The sequence below is a fragment of the Chiloscyllium punctatum genome, chromosome 4 (assembly GCF_047496795.1).
Source record: "Chiloscyllium punctatum isolate Juve2018m chromosome 4, sChiPun1.3, whole genome shotgun sequence".
NCBI classification, from domain to species: domain Eukaryota; kingdom Metazoa; phylum Chordata; class Chondrichthyes; order Orectolobiformes; family Hemiscylliidae; genus Chiloscyllium; species Chiloscyllium punctatum.
Window position 1 is genome coordinate 82,522,561 of NC_092742.1, and position 24,838 is coordinate 82,547,398.

General features: G+C 41.2%; 1 protein-coding gene across 1 annotated transcript in view; it reads left to right on the forward strand.

The window, feature by feature from the left end:
* The window catches only part of dcaf5 (ddb1 and cul4 associated factor 5), a gene marked incomplete at its 5' end in the record, with an annotated part of 79,394 nt that overhangs the window by 34,902 nt on the left and 19,654 nt on the right, over positions 1-24,838 (forward strand). The window lies entirely within an intron of this gene.

Here is a 24,838-nt window from a genome sequence, read left to right on the forward strand (position 1 = left end):
AAAAGGAATGATTGGAAAAGTAGCTTTTAGCTACTTACATTGTCATCCAGGGTCTAAGAGACCTTAAGAGTAAGCTGATTGCTCACCATTGAATGAACTTATATTAAGAATTGCTGAGTCGAGTTATGTGTCCATAAATAAAGGTGATATACTGAGCTGTTTTAGGCAACGTATCACATTGTTCAGTAGTCTGTTAAACTATATGACCAGTAGCAAGAAGAAATTGTCATTTTTTTAAAAATTTGACATTAACAATGGGGGGTGGGGGTAACTAAGAGCTGTGCTATACCAGGATTTGGAAACCTTTTTCCATGGAGGTAAAATGCCTATTGCTTTTTGCATTTCTTGGACATGTTTCCCTGGCATTCATACGAGACTATATTGTTTCTGTTATTCAGTGTAGCAGTATGTTTGGAATGTCTGGTGGACTTGTTATATTTTTAATTTGCCTACGTAGTGAGAGCTTTGCCTTTATGGATGAGCTCATAGACTTGAGATTTTGTTAAATATAGTTACAGGCAAGACCTTTTGAGTATTGTGTGCAGTGTCTGTTAAAATACTTTAGTTCTCTTCCTTTGAGAAAATGGGAATAGAACAAAAATTAATGTTCTTTAACAAGTTGAGTGGTAAATTAGACTTTAACAGGGTGGGTGTGTTTGGATTAGCATTACTGTTCATGATAAGAATCAGCAGAGGTGAAATGAGGATTGTAAGGTGGGGGTTCATTTAGCTGGATGGTTAGTTCGCAGTGCAGAGTGATGCCAATAGTGTGACTTCAATTCCTGCACTGGCTGAGATTACTATGAGGGGTTGTCCTTCTCAATGTCTCCCCTCGCCTGAGGCATGGAGACCCACAGGTTCAACCACCATTAGTCACTGGTTTCTAATGAGAGGCAAGTCCTATGTTCCAGAAGAACTATGGCAACTTTACTGCTACCTATTGTGAATTATACTTCAGGTAGTAACTGGGCAAAGCATATTGCTTAGCATGTAAATTGCAACATGCTTGTAAATAGTTGGAATGCTGGTGAAAGTCTCCATTTGAGTTAAAAGTATACTATTGCACCTTATTGATATCCCAGATTCATATGTAGACTTGTGGAGGCGCTGGCCAAAGTTTCAGTTGCCCTGAGATTGCAGTCATACGTAATGATGGATTTTTGTGTATCATTGAAGTATGAAATTCCTGTTATATCAGCATAAAAATGGCAGTTTAATATTTGGAAATTTTAATTCAAAGCCATTGAAATGTGATTGGCAGGCCTGTTAAAATGACACTATTTTTCTTTTGAAAAACTATTGTACCTCGACATTGAATTCTAAAACAACTATGTGTCATATGAATTGTTTGACAATATGCATTTGCTGTTTTTCTTTAGCAGAAGTGCCGTCACTTCAGAATTTTCCATTTGTAATTAAGCCAGTTTTTATACACGCTGCTAAAACTGAACATTTTTCACTTTGTTCTCTTTAAGTGTACTGAGTTTGTATCATTTTTCATTGTTAATGCTATAAGATGACAGTATTTTTTATTTATTTTAAAGACACCCATAACACCTTCCCTCAGCTCCAGCAAGTACAAGGAGTTCAGGAACTTTATTGCAATGAAGATTACAAACACCAGCTCAGCTACCTTTTCCACTTCCTATTCCTTCACTAATTCTCAATCCATTGTATTCCTTCCCCTTTATCACACTCCCTTTGAAAGTTCCTACTATTAACACTTAACTGTACCGCTGTATCAGTTTAACACAAATTGTCATTGAAAAAACCTGTGCTGGCTGTTTTTTTTATATATTAAATAGGAGAAAGTGAGGACTGCGGATGCTGGAGATCAGAGCTGAAAAATATGTTGCTGGGAAAGCGCAGCAGGTCAGGCAGCATCCAAGGAGCAGGAGAATTGACGTTTCGGGCATAAGCCCTTCTTCAGGAATGAGGAAGGTGAGCCAAGCAGGCTAAGATAAAAGGTAGGGAGGAGGGACTTGGGGGAGGGGCGTTGGGAATGTGATAGGTGGAAGGAGGTTATGGTGAGGGTGATAGGCCAGAGAGGGGGTGGGGGCGGAGAGGTCGAGAAGAAGACTGCAGGTCAAGAAGGCGGTGCTGAGTCCGAGGGTTGGAACTGGCCTCTTACCCGCCCTCGATCGCTTCAAACCTGTCCACCCCTCTCACCCAGTCCAACCTCTCACCCTAGCAACATGCAGCCCTCCACTCTCTCCGCTCCAACCCCAACCTCACTATCAAACCAGCAGACAAGGGAGGCGCGATGGTAGTTTGGCGCACCGATCTTTAAATTGCTGAGGCTAAATACCAGCTCGCGGACACCTCCTCCTACTGCCCCCTTGACCATGACCCCACCTCCCACCACCAAACCATCATCTCCCAGACCATCCATAACCTCATCACCTCAGGGGATCTCCCATCCACCGCCTTCACCTCATAGTCCCACAACCCCGCACCGCCTGTTTCTACCTCCTGCCCAAAATCCACAAACCTGACTGCCCCGGCCGACCCATTGTCTCAGCCTGCTCCTGCCCCACCGAACTCATCTCTGCATACCTCGACACGGTCCTGTCCCCTTTAGTCCAAGAACTCCCCACCTACGTTCGGGACCACCACCTCCTCCATGATTTTCGCTTCCCCGGCCCCCAACGCCTTATCTTCACCATGGACATCCAGTCCCTGTACACCTCCATCCCCCATCATGAAGCCTTCAAAGCCCTCTGCTTTTTCCTTTCCCGCCAACCCAACCAGCACCCTTCCACTGACACCCTTCTTCGACTGACTGAACTGGTCCTCACTCTGAACAACTTCTTTCCAATCCTCCCAGTTCCTCCAAACTAAGGGAATAGCCATGGGCACCCGCATGGGCCCCAGCTATGCCTGCCTCTTTGTCGGACATGTGGAACAGTCCATCTTCTGCAGCTACACTGGCACCACCCCCCACCTTCTCCTCTGCTACAACGATGACTCTATCGATGCTACCTTGTGCTCACACGAGGGGGTTGAACAGTTCACCCACTTTATTAACACCTTCCACCCTGACCTCAAATTTACTTGGACCTTCTCAGACTCCTCCCTCCCCTTCCTAGACCTCTCCATTTCTATCTCGGGCGACCAACTCAACACGGACATTTACTATAAACCGACCGACTCTCACAGCTACCTAGATTACACCACCTCCCACCCTGCCCCCTATAAAAACGCCATCCCATATTCCCCATTCCTTCATCTCCACCACATCTGCTCCCAGGAGGACCAATTCCAATATCGAACAACCCAGATGGCCATTTCTTCAAAGACTGCAAATTCCCCTCAGACGTGGTTAATGATGCTCTCCACAGCATCTCCTCCACTTCCCGCTCCTCAGCCCTTGAACCCCGCCCCTCCAATCGCTACCAGGACAGAACCCCACTGGTCCTCACCTACCACCCCACCAACCTCCAGATACATCGTATCATCCTTCGTCATTTCCGCCACCTCCAAACAGATCCCACCACCAAGGATATATTTCCCTCCCCTCTCCTATCAGCATTCCGGAAAGACCATTCCCTCCGCGACTCCCTCGTCAGGTCCACATCCCCCACCAACCCAACCTCCTTTCCCGGCACCTTCCCCTCCAACCGCAAGAAATGCAAAACTTGCACCCACACCTCCCCCTTACTTCCCTCCAAGGCCCCAAGGGATCCTTCCATATCCGTCACAAATTCACCTGCACCTCCACACACATCATTTACTGCATCCGCTGCACCTGATGTGGCCTCCTCTACTTGTGGAGCGTTTCGGAGAACACTTCTGGGACACCCGCACCAACCTGCCCAGTGGCTGAGCACTTTACCTCCTCCCCCCCCCAGCCGCCTCCGCCAAGGACATGCAGGTCCTTGGCCTCCTCCATCGCCAGACCATGGCAACACAACGCCTGGAGGAAGAGCACCTCCTCTTCCGCCTAGGAACCCTCCAACCACAAGGGATGAATGCAGATTTCTCCCAACTTCCTCATTTCCCCTCCCCCCACCTTATCTCAGTCCCAACCCTTGGACTCAGCACCACCTTCTTGACCTGCAATCATCTTCCCGGCCTCTCCGGCCTATCACCCTCACCTTAACCTCCTTCCACCTATCACATTCCCAACGCCCCTCCCCCAAGTGACTCCTCTCTACCTTTTATCTTAGCCTGCTTGGCACACCTTCCTCATTCCTGAAGAAGGGCTTATGCCCGAAATGTCGATTCTCCTGCTCCTTGGATGCTGCCTGACCTGCTGTGCTTTTCTAGCAACACATTTTTCAGCTTTTTTTATATTAAATCCATGCTTGTCCAAATGACTCTTAATTTGTAAAATGCTTCGCTACCACTAACATTAAAATAAATGACCCATACTTGCCAGGTTTATCCTTCTCTTTTATTGAAAAAGGTACAACGCATGCTTTCCTTCAGTTTTCCAGGAGGATTTGAAGGCTATGGCAGACAGGAAACAGTGGTCATTTTTCAGCTTAGCAAACTGTCACCTGTGGAGTGCAACAGACATCAGTTCTAGAGCCTCAAGCGCTTACAATCTATATTAATGAACTTGATGAAACGACTTGAGAGTGTTGTATTGAGGTTTGCTGATGCTAATAAGATAGTTGGGACACCAAATTGAGGAAAGGATACAGAGAGTCAAAAAAGGGATATAGTTAGATTAAATGATGGGGCAAAAATGTGACAGATGGAGTATTTTGTGAGATTGCCCACTTTGGCAGGAAGAGTGAGAAATCAGAGAATTTGAGAGACTGCAAAATGCTATGGTGCAGAGGGATCTGGGACACCTTGTAACTGAAGCACAAAGACAGCGTGCAAGTACAGGAAGTCATTAGTGAGGCAAAAGGAATGTTGGCCTTTATTGCAAGGGGGATGGAGTATCGACGTTATATAGGGCATTGGTGTGAGTGCATGAATGTCTTGTGTGCAGATTTGATATCCTTAAGGAGGGGTGGGAGACTCTTCAGAGAACGTTTACTATGCTGATTATTGGGCTGAAGGTTAATGGGCCTATATTCTGCATTTAGAAGAATGTGAGATAATCTTATTGAAACATATGTTGGGGGCTTGCCAAGGTAGATGCTGTGTGAATGTTTCCCCTTAAGGGGCATTCTAGAATTAGGGAGCACAACTTACAAATAAAAGATGTGTCATTTAGTACATGAATTCTCTTCCATGGAGACCAGTGAAAGTTGGGTTATTGAATGTATTTAAGACTGAGTTAGACAGATTCTGTAAGGAAGTTGAGGATGATTGCGGGCTGGGTGGCAGGAAGGAAAGTAGAATTACTGCCACTAGGAGGTTAGCCATGATGGTGCAAATTGGTGGAGAAGGCTCATATGGCTACACATACTCTTATTATATAAACACAGTAGTAATTCCTCTAGTATTGTCAAACCAGGGAGTACATTGCCTTTTGCAGCTAAAGTGCAAAAATTATTTTTTTCAACTCACATTATCTGGTATGTTTAAAACTATCCTGTCTCAGTTTAGCACTTTCATGTCTTTATCAAATGTATAGCTGAACCAGAGACTCAAAGGCACAAGGTTCAGTCCTCAATCTGTGCTTAATTAGCTGCAGTATTATCATAGTCCATTCACACCAAACTTCATAGTAACTTCTGATCCAGCATTGCGTATCTGGTACTGGGTGCTGTCTAAGATAGCTTCCTGTCTAGATGTAGCCGTCTGTCTGTCTTTTTTTCTCCATCTCTCTCTCTCTGTTCCTGGTCATGTTTCAGGCTGTGTCAATGGCAGCCAAGTTTACTTTTTTATTTTGGCAAGATTGCATGTTGCAAACAGAATGGTGTCTAAATAAGTTGAATCATTATATCATCAGTCTGAACTGATTTAAAAGCCTTAAAATAATTCAGAATAATAGTTTGCTTGTTTGGTAAAGTGTTTTGATCAAATAGCTATTCAAACCCTGGAGGCAGAACTATTTTCACTTTTGTGTGCTTCCTAATGTAGAAAAATGGTGGAGGAGAAAACTGGGTATCAAGGAAAAGAGAAAATTTAGCAAGGGGTGAACTAAATGTCTGCTCATCAGTGCATGTCCTGTAGATTTAGAAGAGGGAGGTTTCAAACTCTAGTGGCTAAAGGCATGGCATGGCTGATGAACATGTGCACGTTTTTTAGTGTGTGTGAGCATGTACGACAGACAGACACCGGGGCTGGCGTGACTACTCTGGCATGGGGTTATGCTCAGCGTGGACCTGGAGTGATTGAAGGGTCTGTTTATTTGCAGTATGATTCTGAGGAGAATTTGACATCTGATTGATGATTCTAAAAAGGATGTGCTGGGATGCAAGGACCCAACATTATCTAGCATCAACAAAGATTAGGTGAATCTGGTGTGAGACATGTATAGCAGAGATTAGGATGAACTGGCATCTATCGAAGTAGGGAGGAATAGGAGGGAGAATCGTTGAGACCAAAATTGAGAAAGGTAGGTGTTTGAAGAAATGCAAATATACTTGACATATTAACTGGCTTGCCAGTCATCTGATCTCTACCTCTGTTGTAAGTGAACCTTGAAGTTCAGGTGCATGGTTCTCTGAAAGTGGAGTTACAGGTAGACAGGGCAGTTTTGGCACACTGGCCTTTATCAATCAGGGCATTGAGTATAGAACTTGGGAACTTATGTTGCAGTTGTACAGGACGTTGATGAAGCTGTACTTGGAGTATTGTGTTCGGTTCTGGTTACCTTGCTTTATGGAGGATGTTATTAAACTGTATAGAGTGCAGAAGAGATTTACAAGGATATTGTCAGGACTCAACAGTCTGAATTATAGGGAGAGGTTGGACAAGGTAGAATGTTTTCTTTAGAGTGTAGGGGACTGAGAGGGGGGGGGAGTTCTTATAGAAGCGTTTAAGATCCTGAGAGGCAAAAATAGGGTGAATGCACTGTCTTTTTCCCAGGTTTGGGGAATCAAGGACTAGAAGGCATCAGTTTAAAGTTTGAGGGGAAAGAATAAAAGGGAACCTGAGAAGCAACTTTTTTTTACACAAGAGAGTGGTACACAAATGGAATGAGCTGCCAGCTGAAGTGGTTGAGGCAAGTATGTTAACAACATTTAAACGATATTTGGACAAATACATGGATAGGAAAGGATTGGAAGAATGTCGGCTCAGTGCAGGGAAATGCAATTAGCATTGATGGACATTTTGGTCGGCATGGACCAGTTTGGGTCAAAGAATCTGTCTCTGTGCTGTAGGACTCTGACTCTAAGTTCTTTTGTGTGCAGTCTATGGCAACCATCCCAGATGTCGCTTATTACGTTGTGTCGGAAATGGTAAGCTGAAAGTATATGGACTTACAGAGCTGTAAGTGTCAACTACTGAAGGAAGCAAAAAAGAAGTTTACCTTAAAAAAAATTAGTTTGCAGCTTTGGATTTGGGTCAAAAGTAGCAGATAAATCTTCTATCCCTACTTCTGCAGAAATTAAAATGAAACAGAATTGAAAATTTTTCCACACTGAGTGGTAAAACTATGAAGTAGCTGCAGAATTCAGTAAAAACAATGAGCAAATCAGATGAGTAGCCCTGTTATAAATGCTAAACAAAGAGTCTTTCAGGCCTTACCGAATGGCAGAAAAACGAAAAAGGAGAGATTTTGCAGGCATTGAAGACACAATTTAAACCCATATCAGTATAACTTAAAAGTAGTGTGTGTTCCGCATCAGAGTTCAGGTGGAGAGGGAGCTTATTGATCAGGAGCTTATTGACTGTGCTACTACATATTTCAATTGTCCAAACTCTCAAGGTTTAGCGATAAGATGTCATCAGAAACAGTTTTAGCTTACATAGGAGGGATTTTACTGGGCAGCAAGGAATGCAGGCAAGCAGGAAATGGATGATGGGAGAAGAGAAGAGGATTTGGACTGGAGGGAAAGTTGGGAAAGCGGGAGGGTGCAGTGCGGGTGGGGTTGGACAGTGCAGATGGCTGCAGGGTTTTGAGAGGTGAGGGAGACAGCAGCTGGGGGATTTAGGGGTACAGGAGACACTGAGGGGAAGAGATCAAGCCAAGAATACTGCAGAGGGAGCGGGAATTGTGTGGGAGGGTGGGGTTGGAAGTGAGGAGGGGGAATCTCAAAAGGATGTGGGGAGAGAAAGCAGGGGTGGAGGGAGGGGACAGGGAGGCTGTTGGGATGAGGAGGAGGAAATGCCAAAGCAGCTGAGGTGGTGGTGGTTCCTGATTGCTAAAAAGGGAAGGGGGGTTTTAGCAAGGGAAACGATGTGGTCGCAGGGGGAGGGAAAGCCACATCTGTGGAGGAGGAGACAGGCTGAAGATGCTAAGGGAGAGACAGGTGGTGTGCTGGAGATGTGGATGGGAAGACCACAAGGGGAAGGAGTTGGGGAGATATGAAATCCACAAGGGGATGTTGGGAGGAAATGGGTAAGCCACAAGGGGATGAGAGCATGGAGAGATGGACGGGGGGGGCTGCAAGGCGAGGGGTGGGTGTGGTGAGTAGACTGGAAGGTCACAAAGTTTGGGAGGAAGAGACAAGTAACAAAGCAGGGAGAATAGTTTTAAACCTTTCAAATAATCTTTGACAACTTGAAATCACTGAGAAAATCACTTCCACGTGAATGTGGAATCTCTAGCTTAATGCTGCGTAATTTCAGGAGCTATGTGTTGAATACACAATGGATGCTTTAGTAATGATCAGTAAGTCAGCTGTTAAATTATTGGTTGCTGTATTAAGGTTGGTTAAAATAGTGTGGATATGTGATGTGCTCTCGCAAATCTGCAAGTTGATAGATTTTTGTGTATGTAAGTTTGCGTAAGTTATTTTTGAGGAGAAGTAATTGCCAGCTTATAATGTGTTGTCTTCTGCCAGTTTAAATCCTGTGTGTCTGTGTAATTAATACTTCTTTGTGTGTCGGGGCTTTAAGTTTAGTGGTGTTTTGTTGATTATTGATGTTGGTATTGGTGAATTCTTCGAATTCTGCTTCCTTTTCAGTCCATTTGCAAAACATCACACAGTACATATATCAGTACAGAAAGTAATGTTACCATATGATTGCATCATTTAAAATGGAGTTAGTGAGAATGAAAAAGCAGCCCTTGAAAACCAAAAAGTAAACTTGAACAGGAACCTTCCAATATGGATATCGTGCCCTGATGTAGCTTTTACCTCCACTGTAAATGCGTTGGTGTGGTAGCCAATAAAGACATTGCTTGAATCAGGAGGAGTGATGTTTTGGTGTTGATCTCCCACCTGACTACGCAACAAATGTTTTCTAATTAACTTGTTCAGAGATGTTATTACTCACCTCAGGAGCATGTGGAGCTTGAACCTTGAGGCAGCCTCCTTACTGAGAGATAGGGACACTACCACTGTGCCACAAGAGCCCTCCACAATCAGATGATATAAGTAATTATTTTGCTGTGGTTGTTTTGGCTGCTAAACAAGCAGAGCTAAAGTCAATTGTTCTATTCATTGGCTCTGAGGATTTAACCTTCAAATAGATTTGGCATTTATTTTGGGCATTATTGGCCTAAGCTCCATCTTAAAGTCCCCCTTTCAATTTCACATACCTGCCAGCGTGAACAGAGCCAACTTTGCATTGAATAGAACAAATTGATGACCTATTCTTTTTGTATTTTTTAAGAGAAGTTAATTGGGTAGTGTTCTAACAATTGGTAAACATATAACAAAATAGTGCCAGAAGGATGGATTCAAGGGAATCAAGTCCCATTGGCCCCAGATGTGTGTCATAATGACGTGATTATAACAGTATATACAAGTCCGATTTAGTCAGCAATGATTGTGACCATTGCTGCCTTCTGAGCAGGTTGACCTAATTCAATTCCTGACCATCACAGGTTGTGAATTTTAAGGACTATTGTGGAATAGCAGTAGTGAGCAAGAAGAAGGCCTATGGTCAAGGCTCCCTTGCTTCAGAGGAGTGTCATCACAAAAGGTGGATTAAAAATATCTGTAACAAAGTAGCTTTGAGGGCTCTTCTAGATCAGTGATACTGTCTGCATTTCTGGGCCAGGAGACCTGGTCGAGAGGTGTTACAGAAGTTAGAAATTTTTATTTATCCTTTAAGTGCTAATTGCGACCCAAAATCTGAAATGCAGTGGTTTTCTAATCTTGATAACCTACCAGCCTCCTATAATTTCATCTAAACTTAGTTCATTTGGGAGTTAGTTCAGCCCTACATTGGGAATTTACATTTCCTAACCAGGAATGTGGGCTACAATAAACGCAGTGTACCAATTTAATTTCTCTGGCTCCAGGTAGTTGACAGCTTGATGAAGCATACACAGCAGGATTTGGTGTGGAATGCTGTCAATTTGTTTCCTTTGGCGTTGTACCTCCCGGACTAAAAGTCCCCTACTGTAGTAGCTGCTGCTTCAATGGATTTCCAGAAGGTTTTTTTAACGATCGGTTCTTAACAAAAATAAAGCACACAAAATTAGAGGGTAATATGGGTCAGTGATTATTTGGAAGGTAGGAAGCAAGAAGAGCAAGGAAAGCATGAGAAAGAGATATATTTTGTTCAGAAGAATATAACAAGTCCCAGGAATCTATACTAAGAATATAGCTTTTCACTATATCTATCGATCAGTTGGGTAAAGAGGGGCTTGTAGAAATTCAAGTTAGCAGGTGACACTAGGTTGGCAGACATGATGGGAACATGATTACATGAATAGTCAAAATGAGCTGATTTCAGTTTCTTAATGGCTGTTGTGAAGTCATCCACCTCGTTCCAGGAAACGCACATCTGAATATTTTTTTTCTAAGGCCCTCTTGTGGAACAGTGGTAGTGTCCTTACCCCTTAACTGGAAGGTCCAGGTTCAAGTCTCATTTGCTGTTAGAGGTGTGATAACCTCTCTGAGCAGGTAGATTAGAAAAGTAGGTTAAATAAAAAGTTGCTATCAGGAGATTAAGAACCGTGGAGGAACAAATGGTCTTGCCTTTGGGTTTTGTATTATTGTGAGCAGGTACAAAAATCTAAAAAAATGGCTGATGGAATTTGAAGCCTGTTACTTAGATTTCTGTTTGGTAAGCATAGCTAGAACCGTTGATCCTGGGCAGGTGAATGGACTTTGAAATAAAGGTGCACTATATATGATCTAATTGAAAATGTTCCAGGGCTGAGTAGCTTATTTTTACTCCACTGTTGATCAAGTGTTTAGCCCCAACGGATTTGATGCAACACTTAAATTTCAAAGCTTTTGGGGAAAAGCTCTTCAGCCTTTATCTTCTACTCTGCTTTTTCCAATGAACTTCTACTGACCACCTTCAGTGCTTTAACACCAGCGATAAGAATTTAGTTTGTGTATATTTTGTGCCACAGGTGTAGAGGTGAGCACTTCTTGTACTTGCTCAGATATAGTTCATAATGCAGGGAATACAAAACTTGGCATATGTGGGAAAACACTTGGACGGGAAGAATATTATTTAAATGGGGAAGAATGCAGAAAACCTGCAGCACAGAGGCTGCATTTGGAGATCCAAAACATGAGTTACAAAAAGCTAGAATGCAGGCCTTTATTTCCAAGAGAATGAGAAATAAAAATAGAGAAGTCTTGCTAAACTATGTAAAGCATTAGTCAGACCACAACTAGAACAGCTTTAGTCTCCTTATCTAAGGAAAGATGGAATGGCAATGGAGGCAGTCCAGAGAAGGCTCCCCAAGTTGATCCCTGGTGTTATAAGTAGAGGTTGAGTCCATTGGACCTGTACTCGTTGGAGTTTAGAATAATGAGAGGAGAACCTATTGAAACGTATTAAAATCTTTAGGGGGCTTGACAGGGTAGGTGCAGAGAAATTGTTTCCCCATGACCAGTGGGTATAATCTCAAATTAACGTCATAGATAAGGAGTAAATTCGTCTGCAGGTTGTAAATCTGTGGAATTATTTACTATAGGAGGTCTTTGAGGCTGGGTCATTAAATATATCCAAATGAGATAGATTTCACATCTTTAAGGGATTCAAGGTTTATAGGGATAAAGTTGGAAAGTGGAATTGAAGACGTTCAGATTGTCCAAAATCTCATTGAATGGCACTGACTTGATTCTGAATGACTGACATCTGTTTCCGTGTTTTATGGCCTGCACTGCATGCTCCATCTTAAAGTTGAAAGTAGAGGTAAAGTTGCTTTAGTCACCATACCATAGAGCTGTTCTCTCATCTGAGAGAGATGATCGGATGTGATTTGACCTGAGGGTCACCACATTCAGGCAAGAGAAGAGGTTGTGAAGGAGAATCCTATGGTAACCTCAGCTGATATGGGAGTTGAACCCACGCTGTTGGCATTATTCTGATTTGCAGACTAACTGTCCATCCAACTGAGCTAGTCATGGTGATGAAAGGTCAGAAAACAAACCTTCCAGCTCAGTGAGCTAACTTACTTATCGACCTGAGCTACAAATCTTCTCAAAAACTGCAAGCTAGATTTGTTCGTTATGAAATATTGCAGTCGATACATTCATCGGGATTTATTTGGATTTAGTACAGTGGAGGAACCAGCCATTGTTGCTGACACCAGCTGAGGTATACCTTTTGGGTGGGTATACTCCAAAGGTATACCTCAGCTGATGTCAGCAACGATGGCTGGTTCTTCCATGGTGCTAAATCCAAATAAATCCTGATGAATGTATCGACTGCAATATTTCATAATGAACAAATCTTGCTCGCAGTTTTTGAGAAGATTTGTAGCTCAGGTTGATAGGTTACCTCGCTGAGCTTGAAGATTTGTTTTCAGATGTTTCATCACCATGAGTCGGTAACATCATCAATGAGAGTCTCCAGTGAATCTTGCCCTTCAAAAGCGTTGTGCCCACCTGTCCAAATGTTTCTTGGTAAGTAGAGTATAATTTATTACCTCCTTAAATAGAATATTAAGTAAAAGGAATCATCACCATACTTGGGGCTTGAGATCATGAATGGAATGAAAGCCCATTATCGAAAGATTGATCCAGCTGCACAGTACAGGAACTTGCCCAATGCCTTGCTAACTCTGGTGATAGCAGCTCAATTCACTGTCTGAAACTTTTCAAGCTACTGAGTGGACTTGCACAATCTTCCTGATGACTTTCTAGGAGTAACAGAGAGGAAATTAACACATTTACATGGAACAGCAAGTAAATTGAGTAAATTTCATAGTCACTGCTAAATACTATTTAATACGCACTTGGCAGAACAAAGCATTCACACCACATGTTTGCATTGGAAACATTTATCCCAGAAGTACATTTTAGGTGTTTAGTTGAAAATTAAATGCAGCCAATGACAAGTGGAAACTTGTTGAGTTTGATCCCGTTGCTTTCTCTGGAAAGTCAGAATATTGATTTTCATACCTGGAGATCAATTTCAGATTGGTCTTCCTAGATTGGATTGGATATGCTTGTTGGTTTGGAGAGTGTTGAACCCTGCTGGTAGCACAATAATCTTCTCTTTAAGACCTCACTTTAATCTACAAATCTCAAAACTAAACTTGCAGTCGGTTTTCTGTTATCAGATGTAGTCTGGTAAATATGTAGAAACTGGTTTTGATGTGTGTGTGGTTCATAGGTTTGGTAGCTGTCCATCTAAGGCACCACAGACCCGAGATGATTTTCCATGTTATTCTTCAGTTGCATGTGATGGGCATGCAGCAAATATTCAAAGTGTACACCATGGGTGGCTTGCCTTCTGGGTATAGGAAGCAAGATGCTACTCCATCATCTTAAACCAAGGCTACTAAGAGAAGCCAGGATCATTGCTGGCATTTTCATCATATGGCATGCCACTCTAACAGGTTATTCCCCATACTCGCTGTAATGGCTTTATGGCAACTCCTGCCTCACTCTAGACTGCCTTTGCACAACAATTGAAAGCTAACAGAGATTGGATGACCTTTGAATTGAAATGATATCCTCATTTCAAATGTTTTGTAGAATTAATAGTTAAAAGTGGTTAAAGCTAGTGAAGAAACATTTATTCTTAATACTTAGATAATTTTTCTCATGAATTGCTTGCAGCTGTTTCCCGGAGGGTTGGTAACTTTGTCTTGAGGCAATTAAAATGGCTAGCAGCCGACTGTAACATCATGACTTAAGAAGTGGAGAAGGGTATCTGAAGTATTGAAGGTTCTCTAAAACGGCAATGGAGACCATGATGGTGCAAATTGGGATTTTTTCATGATGCATTCATTGGTAGCTATTTATACCACACAGGCAAGTATAGAAGCTGTACTATGTACACCAAAACCTAGCGATATTGATGTAATGAACTTATGAAAAGTAGGCATGCATCTTCTTATGAATGTACTGCAGCAACATATAACCTTCTCTCCATTTCTATATATTTGGCATTTGCTTGTTCCCCAGCACACCTCTCTTGCCTCCCCCCAACTATATTGACCCATTATTGAAAAAGAAACACTTGTTGTGACTACCTTCTGCTTATCACTAAACTCTTAAAAGTTGTTCCTGTCCCTCCACTATTGTAATCATGCACACTGTGATAAATAGTCTAATGAATGGTGATGGCTAAAAGCCTTTTCTCTGGAGACAAATATTTCGCCTTTTCCACTGTTTGTGTAATAAGGAAGCAAGCTGCAGATAATTCTTGCGGAAAAGATTGGTAAGAGAATCTTGAACGACGACAGTAGATAATAAGGTTCAGGACAGTTCCCACTAGATGGTGTGTGAACAGGATTCTGTTTTGTTGCGTTGCCCTTCACATCAGGTGCTCTGGCTTACCTACTGAGCGTGACCACCTGTTGGACATAATGCCGACAACAATGTAACACGTCTTGCAAGGCAAACTGCATCTGACCCCCTTCTACTTTCTCCTATCCTGTCACCACTCATTGTTACTATAAGGCAGAGTGAAGACATAGTTGTTGAAGTCGTGCTACTGTCACTTTGCCGTAGTTGTGGGTATGTTCGCCGAGCTGGGAAGTTGGTCTGCAGACATTTTGTCCCCTGTCTAGGTGACGTCTTCAGTGCTTTGGAGCCTCCTGTGAGGTTCTTCTGTACTGCATCTTCTGGAATTTATTTAGTTCTGTTCCTGCTGCTTCCGGTTGTTGGTTGTATTGTCCAGGTCTGTTGATGGGGTCCACATACCAACAACTATGGCAACGAGCACCCGAGCCCCAAATCTTGAACTGTCATTTTTCCTAATAGATCAATCATTTTCATCTTTTGGGTGTTTCAGACAGTGACTTTGAAGAGGCATGCATTCACTGATGTGTCAAACATGAGTCTTCTTCTTTAGTTAATGTTGTGGGATCTATGTCTAACAGAACATAGAAGCAGGATTTATAATCTAGTCTGAAACATGATACATTCCAAAATGCAGAAATCTTTCAGGATTGGATTGGATTTTTGACCGAAATTTTGTCCACTACTCTGCAATGTTTCACTTAAGACATGACAGTGCTACCAACTGAGTCAAATTGACGTAACATTGAAGAGATTTTCGAAGGTGTAATCTACTGAAGTAGATGAAGTTGGAGAAACAATTGCAGAGTTTCGCTGCATGATTCAGAAGGCAGTCAAACTAAGGAGAGTGCTGTGTTGGTTCTATTCTGAATAGTGTAGAATGCAAACAGTGCACAGTCAGGTGGTACAAGGAAGGATTTGAAGCTGATGATGTTAGATCCAATATAGTATGGAGTAGGAGCCAAACAAAGTATAGAGATATTTAATTTAACAGAACTGAGAGGGTAACGGTTGAATTTAGGTGAGTTTCTTTTAATGAAGCATAGAGCTATGGTGTCCAGGGAAGAGAATTGGAAAAGTTGTACCTGAACATAATCAAGTTCTTTTCATTGCAACAGCAACTTTCACCTGGTGAAAATAATTATAAAATATGTAAAATGTTGGCCTCTCTGCAATGTTGTTTTTGTATGTTATGTAGATTTTGGGAAAGAAAGGTATCGGTTTCAGCAACTTGCTCAAAATACATCCCATTTGATATATGGTATGAAAATATATTTTATGGCAAATTTGTTTTTATCATGTAAGCATATAATTGTTTAACATCTTGGTGTAAAAGATTGGCTGCCATATGAATGACAGAGCTGTACAGCTGCTTAAGATTTGCCCTAACATCAGCTCATTGTACTTTTCAAAAGCTGTTTGGTAAAGTTTATATAATGAAATACAATTTCATTTCTGTTTGTCAGTTGTATACATTCAAGTGTTGAGCAATCTTTTAAATATATGTGATGCATGATTAAAATTGTGTTACTTTGGCATTTTAAAAATTACTTAAAGTATTAATTATTCTCATTCTCCTTTACTTCCTGTTCTATCCAAAATAATAAAATTAATCTCAAAGCCCTCCTCGTTATTAAATAGACTCAAATTACTTGTTTAAACAATATCAAAAGCAATGTTTAATGCCATTCCACGGATTGGTTTACTTGCACAGAATGCATACTTCTGAGATGTAGTGTGAATTCTGTGTGAAAGAGAGTTGAATGGAGTGGTTTTTGATTTGTCTAAGCAATGACCAAGCTCTACTTTTCCTACAAATAGAACACGCCACCACATAAAAGCTGAGAGTACCTTGAACTTTACACTTAAGGTATCCAGGCGATGGAGTGAGTGATATCTTGTTCTGTTTTTAATCAGATTAACCTGCTATTCTTTATTGTTAACCTCACTTGGTTACTGAGTGATTTCGCAAATCTCCTGTTCCGATTGACCCTACTCGAAGCCAACTTGAGCCTCAAGCAAACACTTTGGAGGAGCAGGAGAAAGCAAATCCGCAGCAGCAGCTTCTATTTAATTTCTTTAAAATAGTGAAATGGTTACAATATTGTGTCCAGTTTTCAGAGCCATCTTCCATGTCTTCCCTATGAAACCCTCTCATAACCTTGAGGAGCACTGGTTACCCCTCAGTCTTCCACATTTCAGGAAAACAGTTCCGACCTGTTTAGCTTTTCTTGATGACTTTAATACTTCAGTTCTGGTATCGTTCTAGTCTTTTTTAACGTAACTTCTCTGCTTTTCAATTCTATCCTAGAAATTAATCTCCTTGTCTGTTTTTTTTTTCAATAAATCTTCTCATTAGCCTGTACCACTCAAGTTAATGATTTATGTATCTTGACTGCCAATTCCTTCTGTTCTGTCCCTCCTTTTTAGAAACTGATTTTCCAAAACATATATGGCCCATTATTATTCATACCAAAATGTACTTCCTTACACTTAGCTATACTGAAATTAATTTTCCAGTTAGACACCTATTCTTCAAGTAGATTAATAGCTTCTTCTATTTTTGTCATATTTTTGTTCTATGTTAGCTGTATTCATCCAACTTTGTGTTATTTACAATTTTTCTTCTTTTAAAGGGATTATTCATTAATGGGATGAGTGTGTCCTGAATAAGCATTTGTTGCACATCCCCAATTGCCCTTGAGAGGTCTCCTGGCCGTTTCAGAGTCAAGAATCAATCACATTGCTATGGATCTGGAATCACACATAGGTTAGACCAAGAAAGGATGGCAGATGTTCTCTAAAGGGAGGGAGGTTGGGTTTTTGCCGTGACCAGTGATAGTTGTCATAGTCATTATTACAGAGATGAGCTTTATATTCCACGTTAATTAATTGAATCTAAATTTTGATACTGCTGGGATGGGATTTCAGCCCGTGCCTCTATAGAGCTTTGGGTTATTTGTCCAGTGACGTTCTGCTTCACCATAGCCGCCTCTCCGTTTAAAATTGTGCTTTAATTGCCGAGTCTAAAAAATTCATGTAAGTGATTTGCATCAGTGAGCAACTGAGATCCTAGCACAATTGTTGCACATCAATACTTCAAACTTTCTACCACTCTGAATAGCTACCTTTCACCCTTAGTCTATTTTCTGTTTTAGAGCTAGTGTGTTATGCATTCTCCTACTTGTTCCCTGACTTTGCATGCTCTGACCTTAATAATGAGTCTATAATGCAGCCTTTTGGAAATCCAAATATAATGAGTCTATTCTTTCTGTTCTTAAAAGAATCTTATGTAAGTCTTGGCCATTAGGAAGAGACCTGATTCAATGACTAAGAAATAAACTGTTCCTACTAGTCAATGAGCCAGTAACGAGCAGAAATTTAATGAGATAAAGTGAAAGGAGAAGCTGGAAGTAGATTTTTGCACAAGTTGTTGAGCTCAGCCATGTCATTATCAGACATAGTGGCTTTTAAAAAGAGAAGTGACTAAAACCTAATTATCCAAAAAAAATGAAGGGGCAGATCAGGATTTTTAAAAAAATTATCCTAATGGAAACTCCATATGAGAGCAAGTGATAAGAGGTGAATTCGTAAGAGTTTTTAGTTTGAAAGCAATAGGTTAAAATGATGTATGGGGTGGGCGGAAAATTGGACATCATACACACATTCACATAAACATGCGAATTAGGAGCATGAGTGGGTTACCCTGCTCCTTGGGTCTACTCCACTATTCAACAAGATTGTTGCTGATCTATTACTTTATGTTCCTGCACACCAGATGGGCATGATGAACTTTTACTTACTTGCTTATCAAGAATCTATCTACCTCTGTCTTATAAATGTTTAAGGACATACTTCCTCAAAAGGTGATGGAATCAGAGTTCCATAGTCTCCTGCTGTGCTGTGTTTACGTGGTGTGTCTAAACGTTAAATTGAATGCTTCATGCTTTTGCTGCTTCATGGCTGCAGTATAGAGGCACATGGATTACTGGAATATCATAAATTTAAATCCAAACACTTATTAAGCAGAATCATGTCAGTAAAGAGAATGCACTGAACCTGTGAATAGTTTTGGCTCTCTCATCTAAAGAAGGATGTTGGCAGCAATCCAGAGAAGATTGACAAGGTTGATCCCACATCTGGAGGGCTTTTCTTATGTGGAGAAATTGAGTGGGTTGGGCTTGTACCCAGTGAAATTTGGAAAAATGAGAGGAGATCTTATTGAATCATATAAGGTTCTTAGGGTAGGGGCTTGATAGAGAAGCTACTGAGAGGTTGTTTCTCCTTGCAAGAGAATCTAGGACCAATAACCCTAATCTTCGAGTAAGCTGAATAAGGTTTAAGAGGAAAAGGCAAGAAAGTGGAAATGAAAATTGTTGATCTTGCTGAATGGCAGAGCAGACTTGATGGCCAACTTGCTGTTCCTCCCTTTTTTGAAATGCTTTGTTTGGGATGGCGGGGAGAGGGTGTCAGTCTTGGTCAGGTGCATGCGTTAGAGAAGGGTGACTGTGTCAATGTCACTGGTACTAATGCGAGGGGGTTGAGTGAAAGTACGAGAACAGACCTCTTGCTCTTTCTCCTTCTTGACTGCAAAATAAACATAGCAGAGGTTGTCACTGCATTAAATTGATGAATGAAACTTTGTTATTGTTGAAAGTTAAGGAAAATGTTTAATGGAAAATACATTCACTGAGCACTAACTAGTCGTTGTGTTGACTCATTTCCCTCCACTTTTCTACCTGTCTGTTCATATTCATGTCTTGTGTTTAAATTAATTTTGAAAATTCTCACAACTTTGCAGTCATTTTATGGCTGAAAGCTTTTCGAAAAGTAAATTTTCCAACCAGTCAAAAGTCTATTAGTTTTTGTTAGATTACTTAGTGTGGAAACAGGCACTTCAGCCCAACAAGTCCACACCGACCCTCCAAAGAGCAACCCACCCAGACCCAATCCCCTACGTTTACACCTTCACCTAACACTACGGGCAATTTAGCACGGCCAATTCACCTAACCTGCACATTTTTGGATTGTGGGAGGAAACCGGAGCACCCGGAGGAAACCCACGCAGATACGGAGAGAATGTGCAAACTCCACACAGACAGTTGCCTGAGGAGGGAATTAAACCCAGGTCTCTGGCGCTGTGAGGCAGCAGTGCTAATCACTGTGCCACCGTGTCACCCTGCTCCCTGAAACATGGGACGACTTGAGTCACAGTCATTGCTAGTGCTTTAGCCAGACTTTCAGAGCTGATTTGATAGTAACGTGGACTGAGCATTGAGTGAATCATATGCACTGTGGTGTTCTGTTCACATTATACTACACTAAAGCAAAAGTAATACTGCAGTTAAAATAAATCAGAAATAATAAATTGGAAACGCTTAAGAGGTTAATAATTTTTGCTTATTGTAGATTGTTTTATTATTGCTTTTCAAACTGCAAGTTACCATTGCCATTCATCCTATGATATCCCTCTGGTTTACGTCTCTATAAAGTGCTTTAGGCTGTTCTTCTGCCTTGGTAGTTTGTGATGTTTCCTGCCCTTTGACATGGAAATTGCAAGCTGTTCACTGTACCAGTGGGAAAACATCAATTCAATATACTTTAATGTGGGAAGTTGTAATGATGAGGACTAAACAAAATGCATTTAATCCTTAATATTGTTGAGCCTCCTTTTCTCTTTGAAACAAAAGGATAGTATACTCTGAATATACTAGTGTTACAGCACTGCTAGAAATAGTGTTTGCTTCATGCTATTTCTGCTCCAGGTAAAAGTAGATGAAAAGTTAAAAGCTTTTCTCTCCTTGGTAATAAACTAAGATTGTTTCTCACATTTGGGTGCTGTTCATAAATTGTAAAATTTGCCTGCAATGGTGGCACCAATTCAAATTTTAAATTTAAGTGGATTCAGCAAAGGTTTGATTTTCTCTTTTCAACAAGTGCAAGTAGACAATGCTTAGTTGAATTTTGAGCATGACCTGATGTAATTACTTTATAGACAATGCTAAAAACAAAGGGGTATAGCATCAACAATCCATAAGTGGTGAATAGAAAATAGCTTGGGAAGCTATTCGCTTTAATTCTCTAGGCCCATTAGATAATGGTTTAAGTAAACACTTTTAAAAGGGAAGAACAAATCAGAAATTGTATTGTGTACATTTATTCACCTATTGTATGTAAAAGTACCGTGTAAGTTTTTATCGAGGTGTAATCAGGCATAACAAGGAAGATACTGTTAGATTGAGTGGCTAAACCTTTGCTGACAAATGTGGGTTTTAAAAAGGGTCTTAAGGACCTTAGGCAGTGGGCTCTAGGAAAGGAGATAGGACTTGACCAATAGATGGTGCAACCACTATGAGTAAGAGAAAGCAATGGCTAGGGTTAATGTAGAGGTTTCTTTGTAACAGGCTAGTTTTGGAGAAAAGAAAATTTCCAGTAAGTTCCGAGGGGTGAGACAATGAGATTAAACACCATTGTGAGAATTTTGAATCAAAGGTGTTAAGGTCTGGTGGAAAGGAAGAGAGGAGCTGAAGTAAGCCTCGGTTCCTTAGTGAAACTAGAGAAAATTAAAAATGGGCAACCAGGAAATGACAGAGAATTTGTACAAATATTTTGTACCCATCCTCAACAGTAGAAGGTACAGCATAGGACAAGAATAGAAGAAAAACAGAAGGCAAGGAGGAGTGAGAGCTCAGGGGCACAGTTTAACAATAATGGACTTCCTATTGAGATGATGAGGTGGAATTTCAGAGAGCACTTGAGGCTGGGATATTTGTTATATTTAACATTGAGTAAGAAACATTTAGAATCAACATGGAAGGGTTATGGGGGATGGACAGAAGCAGAGCTCAAGTCACCATTAGATTAGCCTTGACTTTATTGAAAGATAGAGCATGTCTACTCCTACTCCTCCAGGTTGTTCTGATATAATGTGTGTTTGATTGACACAAATTCACTAACGCGATTGATGAGTTGGGGGCGCTGTTTCTAAAACCTGATTTCTCTATAACACGGGGTTGCACAAGAAAACAACCATCGCATTATGAAAGAGCTACCTGTACTTCTAATGATCTTAGGCATCCTAAGAAAAGATCCTAACGCAAGTGTGTGAATTGGTAATAAAAATGTAACTGAGACATAAAAGATGCCGCAACTAGTGTTAAAACACTAGTGACCATTTTCAAACCATTCTATTTAAAAATACAGGTTGATGGACTAAGGTGAAAAGTGAAATTCAATATTGTCGACAGTTAAGCAATGCACTCGTTGTGTAAATTTTTTTAAGATACAGTAAATCATTACAAATTTGTAGAACACATTTGAAGACACAAGGTGTTTCTTAGGTTCTTATACAATCTGTACCCTCTGTCAGCGCTTTCCAAAATATTTGCCAACATTACTGCATTTTAACACATGCATGTGCGCACACACTGAATCAGCTCTTCTTCCTGCTGCTAATATCATTACATTTTATTTGTAACTGAAAATGGCAAGGATAATCATTTGTGTCTCCTGTTGTCTGCCTGTTTTAATACATGGCTGACTGAAAATGTGCTTCAATAGTGCAAATTGTTCTTAGAAAAAGCTATGTTTGATGGTATTGTAACCAAATTTAAACTTTGGTTTGTGGCCATACCAGCCTTTCGTCTGATCTCAGAAGCTTAAAATAAGAATGAACTTGGATGGGAGAAACTGGTTTGTGACTGTTGTTTAATCACTTACCACTGACTGTGCTCTGCTAAGGATCCAAAAATGGTTCTCATTTAATGCTTACTGTTTAAATTCCACCGCACAATACTCATCGCAATAGTTAAAAATGGCACTAAAACTACAATTCTGATCTTGTTTTCTTCTTAAACAACTTCAGCAATGGCTTTGGCAAGGAACAAGGAAACCATCGAACCTATCCTGCCATTCAATGGCTGATTGAATACTTCAGTGCCTTTTATTCACCCTGTCCTGATATCTCTCTGTCACTGGTAATCTGAAATCTATCAAACTCGACATTATCATCCTCAAAGACTGAGCTTCCACACCCCTCAATGGTAGACAATTCCAAAGTTTCACAATCCTAGAGTAAAAATGTTTCTCTTCATCTCAGACATTTTAAAAATGTATTTATGGGAGATGGGCATTGCTGGCTGGGTCAGCAATTATTGCCCAGAGGGCAGTTGAAAGTCAACCACATTGCTGTGGGTCTGGAGTCACACATAGGCTAGACCAGGTAAGGATGGCAGTTTCCTTCCCTGAAGGACATCAGTGAAACAGATGGGTTTTGCCAACAATCAACAATGGATTCATGGTTATCATTGGACTCTTAATTCAAGATGTTTATTGAATTCAAATTTCATCATCTGCTGTGGCAGGATTTCAACATGAGTACCCAGTAACATAAGTGGCATCCCCTTTATTTTTTAAATTGTGGGCCTTGGTCTCAGTTCCCCAATCAGGGGAAATATCTTAGCTGCACCTGCCCTTTCTATCCCTTTTAAGTAGTTTGTAAGTTTCAATGACATAATCTCTCATTCTTTGAAACTCTAGAGAACAGAAGCCCAGTTTCACGGGGCAGCCCCAATATCCCAGGAACAAATCTGGTGAATCTTTGCTGCACTTCACCTATGGCAGTAATCTGTTTTCTGAGATACGAAGACCAAAACTGTACACCGTACTGCAGGTCTAACCCAGCTCCTACACCACAGAAGGAAAACTCCACTACGCCTATGCTCAAATTCCCTTGCAATAAACGCTAGCGTTTCCATTAGCCTTCCTAAAGTCTTGCTGCATCTGCATGTTACCCTTCACTGACTTATCAACAAGAACGCCAGGGTTCCTTTATACATCTACATTTTCCAACCTCATCCATTTAAGTTTCATGTTTTTGTTTTGGTTGTAGAATGCAATTAATGTGAAAAATCCTTCTATAACTAAAAAAAAATCCATTTGTGATAGTACATTGATTTGGAAAGTTAGTTCTATAAATCACATTTATACCTTCTAGCTTCAGAAATTAGGGTTGGAATGAGGTGAAATAGGATTTGTAAAATTCGTAATTGGGTAATGCAATGCAGTGTGTATAGATTTCAATGGTGCATTGCTTTAACTAACTTGATTTTTAGTTTTTAAGACTAGTATCGCTTTTTTTGGTATTTAGTGTTGAGGAAACAACAGAGTTAAGCCAATAACATTTCAGTTTTTGTTCATTGTTAATTTTTGGCCAATGAAAACAGTTTAGTTGTTTCAATTGTGAAACTTCCGCTTAAGAGAGTGTGAATAGCCAACTATGTATATGTAGAAAATATGGGAAAAGGAAACTGAAAATGCTTCTTAAGGGGTGAAGAATTTAAGTTATGTAACTTATAAGCCACAGAGTCAAAAGGTGTGACACTGGAAAACACAGCAGGTCAGGCAGCATCCAAGGAGCAGGAGAGTCAATGTTTTGGGCATAAGCCCTTCATCAGGAATGGGAGGGGGTGGCCAAAGGGGGCTGAGAGATAAATAGGAGGGGAGTGGGGCTGGGGGAAGGTAGCTTGGAAAGTGATAGGTCGGTGAGGGTGGGGCTGATGGTGATAGGTCGGAGTGGAGGGTGGGGCGGAGAGGTGGGAAAGAAGATGGATAGGTAGGACAGTTCAAGAGGGCCGTGCCAAATTGGAGGGTTGGATCTGGGATAAGGGGATGGGAGATGAGGAAACTGGTGAAATTGATGTTGATGCCCTGTGGTTGGATGGTCCCAAGGTGGCAGATGAGCCAGTCATCGGGTGGCTTGGATTTGGCGGTGGAGGAGGCCCAAGACTTGTATGTCCTTGGCGGAGTGGGAGGGGAGTTAACTCTGCATCAATGTCAATTTCACCAGTTTCCTCATCTCCCCTCCCTGACCTTATCCCAGATCCAACCCTCCAACCCAGCACCGCCCCCTTGAACTGTCCTATCTATCCAAGTTCCTTCCCACCTATCAGCTCCACCCTCTGCACTGACCTATCACCATCACCACCCCCTTCATTTACCTTTCAGCCCCCTTGGGCCCCCTGATGAAGGGCTTATGCCTGAAACGTCATGTCTCCTGCTTGGGTGCTGCCTGACCACCTCTACTTTTTCAGCAGTACACGTTTTGATTCTGATCTCCAGCATCTGCAGTCCTAATTTTCTCCCAGTCCTTA